Below are 6,000 nucleotides of genomic sequence, written 5' to 3'. Positions count from 1 at the left end.
GGTGCTGGAAACTTCATTTAATTTATGACCAATTCAAAGCTTTTAATTGAATAATACGCGGTTTACATATACAGACGTGAGTGAAGACTGACTAGTCATAGTTATAGACAAATAGGACAAAATAGAATTCAAAAATGTCTTTTCCACCGTGGGCCACGTAGATGTGAAGGGTTTGAATTTGAAAACACGGATATATTTATTTTGAATTAACGAAACTTATTTGAACTTTCTTCATTTTTATTACATGATATTGGTAGGAAAATTTTAGGGAAAATTTTCACTTAAATCTTTAATTGATTTATAATGTTCCCCAAAAATTTTGAGCGCAAGATTAACAACCTAATTTTGGAGTTTTCTTTTGTCACAAATAACAAACCTCATATTGTCTAATTTGGGGTTAACTTTAACGAAAAAGTGCAATTTAAGTAATCTAAACAATTGAGGAGCATTTTGGTAATATTTTAGCATTTGAAATTACTAAAATACTTTTTATTCTTGGAATGAATAATCAGTAAATTTTATTAACAAAAGGAATAAATGAGCATAGCAAATTGCAAATTACACCAACAAGCAAAACATCAAGTTCAAGTCAAGGAAGCAAACAAAGCAACAACATTTCAAACCACAGTTTAATAAACCACTAGCCAAGATTAGAAGCTAGGTGGTACATTGCAAAAAAAAAAAAAAAAATCTCAAATTACTTTAGGGAGTTAATCATGCATTTTGAATTGTCAATTGAAGTATTTGTTGAGATGCAAATTTGACACAAAAAATGTTGGAGCTATTAAGAAGATCCTTGGAATAGAAACTCATCATGATAGAGGGATCTTAAAAAAGGTGTTAGAGATGTTTAGAATACTTGATTTAAAAACGGTTAAGGTGCTGCTTGTTGCCAGTTTCAAATTGTCCTTACAGTTGCATCCAATATTAATATTAGGTAAGAGTCAAAGTGTATATCTAAAATGTCATATGCTAATGTAATTGGGTGTCTCATGTACTTGATGGTGTGTACTAGACTTAATATTTCTGATGCAGCGTTCAAAATATGTATATATATATATATATATATATATATATATATTTCTAATGCAGCCATTGTGGCTAGTAAGTATATGACAGATCCAAAAAAAACAAAAAATAGAGCATTGGACTGAAGTAAATTGGATCTTATGATATCTTACAGATACTCGTGCTTTAGTACCTTTTTTAATCAGATATGAGCTTGTACAGAACATTGAGTTATGGGGATGGTGGTTATGTTGGGGATCTTGCGTGCAATATCTGGCAGGAAAAAGGAGTGTGGCTTTAAAGACCGGTTAATGAACTTGGTTTCAAGCAAGATAGCGTGGTGGGACTTTCCTTTTTTTTTTGAATAGTGGTGGGACATTGTAATTGTCAAAAAAGTACAATTCACTTGGCAAGGAATCAAAGTATAGCGTGCAAGGACAAATTAAAGCACAACTTATTAGTGTTTGTTGTCTGTCGGTCATAATGGTTTAATTGAATTCCATTATTTTTTTGACCTACTCCTTTTATGGGAAATACTAACTAATGCTCTTAAAAGATAATTTTTAACAATTCATTTTAGAGATGACAACAAGTTGAGTTCGGGTCGGATTTCTTTATACCCGAACCCGACCCTTGGGCCGTTACCCATTACCCAAACCCAGCCCATTTAATAAACAGGTTTTTTTTGTTGCACCCAAACACCCCCCCCCCCCGATCGGGCCCCGCGAGCCCCAGCCCAAAATCACAAATCCAGAAATCAATACAAACCCAAAATCACAAATCACATGTAATTTTCTTAGCAATCACAACAATCACAGCATTTTCTTGGTAATTTTCTTTTCATCCAAACGGATGCCAAGATCTAACAAACTAATCTGTACAAAAAATCCAACAAAATCCCAAAATTTTGCAAACCCATAAATAAAATTAGCAAATTTGAAAATTCCAACAACAAAACACCAAAAAAAAAAACCCAACAAATTTGGCTCACCCAAAAAAAAACCAACCCAGACCGCATCAATTGTGGATCTGTAATGGGTGAGGGGTGGTTCACAGTGGTTGTAGAGATTTTCATGATTGATGAGAGTTTCGACTTGTTGACGAGGTGCTTGATCGCTTGATTGTGGCTGGGCTTGTCGGCGAGGATTTTCTTGGATCTTGTTTTTTGGGCTTGGTTTTGACTGTGGTGGCTTGGGTGAGTTTCCGGTTGTGTGGTGCTTGATGGCTTGAGGGAGGGCGATGACAGAGCTTGGATCGGCAGTGAGATTGAGAGTGGGAGAGGAAAGTGGGGCGGCTTGTGAGTGTGTGAGCTAAAATGAAAGAGGAATAGTTTTAGGGTTTACAAGTTTTATATATATAACTTGTAACTAGGTCGGGTCTGGGTCCTGGTTCGGGTTTTTTTTTTTCTTTTTTTTCTTTTTTTTTTTTAAACCCAAACCTGACCCTATTCTTTATTGGACAAGGTGAAACTCGACCCATTTGTTAGCCCATTAATCACTACAATTAAAAAGAATAAAATAGTCTCTTTCCTTTTCAATGTGGGATTAAACATTTTCACTAACTCCTCATTTTCTATATTTACTCCCACATTTTTACATTTATGTTATAACATTTATTCATTTTAATTATTTAATATTAAAGTGCTTCAACACTAAGAACCACATTGAATCAAAACGTGAGATCATAGAACAATATTGGATAGTTTTCAAGCATGAAACACTATAAAGTTGTAGGAATGGAAGAGAAATATAAGTACTACCATAAAACTGCTTAAAACATTCTTACAAGTAATCGCATGACCCATCCCATCTTTTCAATTGCGGCGTTTAGAAACGAAGGAAAAGACAAACTATTTTACTGAAGGAGGCAAATTGCAAACTTGGAGGTGTATACAATGGAGTAATAAGGATAACTAGTTTTATTTTGACAACTGAAAAAACAAATGATAATTATTCAAACATTTTATTTAAAAAAAAAAAAAGTTATCCAAAGTAGTGATAAAGATAGGAAAATAAGGAAAATATTTTTTTAATATATATTTTTTTTATATCCAATACCCTATACATGGGGTTAAAAAGGAAAAAAGAAAACCGGGAATGACAACTTCAGTTTAGGAGTTAATGGGTGTACTACAAAATTTGTAAAAATAAAAAAATAAAAAAAAATAATAATTGTTAAAAACATAAATTTTTTGTTCAGATTGAATTTTGAAAACCAACAGAAAAGTGAACCTATTTTGTCGACAATATTGTATGTGGAAGTTAAAGATGTATTTTTAGTTTTTTACCAGGTTATCTTTCAGTTTTACCCCTACTTAAACGTAGGCTGTAGGAGTATTTTGAAACCAAAAAGATGTCTTGTCTAAACAGGGGAAGCTCCTTAAATAGTAATATAGAAAACAGAATTCAAAAAGTAATTTCTATGGTGGTCCACTTTTTTATTTTTTTAAACAAGTTTCAACCGATGACATTTGCTCCTGAAGATAGCTTGTTATCATCAAATTAAGATACCAATTGGTTTTTGGTGTAGGCGAGGAGATCTCTTATTCAGCCATCAGAGACTTACCAGTTGAGCTAACTTTACTTAGATGTGATGGCGATTGAGTATAAAGATTTATTTATTTATTTATTTTTAATTACCAACCAACAAACTTTCTACATTTTGCTATTAGTAAGTTAATTTAAGGGAAAATTATAAATTTTCACTCCAATCTTTAATTGATTTATAATGTTGCCCAAAACTTTTGAGTGCACAACCACCTAATTTGGGTGTTTTGTCACAAATGACAAACCTTATATGGTCTAATTTAGGATTTTTCAAAATTTTTTAAACTAATTTTTATGGTTTTGGGGGGGGGGGGGGGGAAGGGAGGTATTGGATTTTATTGACATGGAAAACAGGTGGGATGGGACAGGTCAAGTTCGAGATAGCTCAATCAGGTTGCAAGTTAAAACAAGTTCAAGTAGAAAAAAAGGTCATTTTAAGTGGCTTAGGAATATGTTTGGTTAAACGGATTATGGGTGGGGTCGGGTTAGTTTGACCCATACTTTTCACATGAATTTTTTTTAATAAAAAAAATGTATTTGTCCTTTGGAAAGTAATGCAGCAAATCACTTGATGTAAAATACATTACTTTGAATTCATCACTCATATCAAGAATGAGCTCAGGTAAACAAATTAACACTTGTTCAATAATTTTAAAATGATACAAATTTCAACATTACTAACCAAAACAAAATAGCTCAAAAGATAAATAAAACAAACACACAAGTTTCATTTCTGCACAATATCAACATCCCAAAACAAAAAACAAAATTACAAATGCCTTATTGAATAACTAGTTTGACAAAGAATAAAAACATATATGAAATTTACAATCTTGACAACTAATTTTATAATCTAATATCAATTGTGGTTGACACTCTATTTCAACTAGCTTGTAAAAATGTACATATTAAGATGCATAGTATAATTCTTACATATATAATTTAAATGTTATTGGTAGTCATTCTTATATTTTTTTTTTAACTCTTTAAAAATTCTTGTAAGAATGTTATTATGTAGACAGTGTAAATTGTCCATTTTTTAAATATTTTTATGTTTATTAATTATAGACTCTTTGGTTTTTGTACACAATAACTCACTTCAATGGATATTTATAAAGTCCCACGTTTGATTCTAAAATTAAGAAATAAAACCCTCTATAAAAATAAATAATTTAGGACACATGACGCGAAATTAGACTTCAATTGTAGAATCTAATTGGATTTTTTTTTCTAATTTAATATATAGTGTTAGATATATGATTATATTTTTTATGATTTATTTATATTAGACTTCTGCATTTGACACAAAAATTAAATTTTTTTTATTAGATGAGACATATATGTATATGTAGACTCTAATTGAATTCCAATTTGAAATCTAATTAGATTTTTTCTCAGTTTGACCTATATATATAGATGATTTATAAACTTGAATTTTTTTTAGTTCTATAAAAAAATGCTCATAAATATAAAATCATTAAAAAATTATGTTTTTTATGGTTTACTTATATTAGACTCTTTGTTTTTTACACTAAATTAACTCATTTAACAAAAAAAATTAAAAAAACTTAGATTAAATGGAACACATGTCTAAAATTAAACTTTAATTGAAATCTAATTTTTACATTGAATTAACTCACTTTACACAAAAATTTAAAAACTTAGATTAGATGGGACATGTGGCGCAAAATTATACTATAATTAAATTCCAATTTGAAATTTAATTGGATTTTTTCTCAACTTTACCTATTGTTATATATATATATATTTGAAAATATACATTAAAGTTTGATTGTTTACTTATTTATACATGGTTTTTATTTATTTTTTTATTTTATTTTATGAATATCATGTCATTGTTAAACAATACACACTTCAGGAAATATCATAATTTATTTTGGGCATTACCTTATAAACAGTACCAAATCCACCCTCTCCAAGCTTATTAGCATCAGAGAAGTTCTGTGTAGCAACTCTGATTTTGCCAAAGTCAAATTGCAAGCATTCAACAACACTAATTTGATCACCAGCATCAACTGAAGAACAAGTCAATACGTCTGAGTTAGATTACTAGGTATTGCCTAAATTGAAATTGCAATTATGTATATACAAAAACAAGGGGTATACAGAACGAATTACTGAAATCCTTTCTTCTTGAATTCTGAGGGAACTAAAAATGTCTTCTATGTAATATTCTTGCATTTGTTTAGTACAACTCTTGCAGTAGGGTAGTTTCCACCAAAACCGATTTAATATCCAATTAATGGCCTCTCGATTATGTTTTTGTTTAATTTAAAATGATAAGGAGAAAATAATAGCTGAAATAGCGTAAACTTATTTTCACTAATATTGCTTAATTCTCAAAACAATGAATTCACCACTACATAAAAATTGTAGGGATATGGTAATTTTTCCTGCTTTTATAGTAATGATTCACTTATCACTT

This window comes from Quercus robur, chromosome 5, assembly GCF_932294415.1.
Source record: "Quercus robur chromosome 5, dhQueRobu3.1, whole genome shotgun sequence".
NCBI classification, from domain to species: domain Eukaryota; kingdom Viridiplantae; phylum Streptophyta; class Magnoliopsida; order Fagales; family Fagaceae; genus Quercus; species Quercus robur.
Note: the sequence above shows the minus strand (reverse complement) of the source record.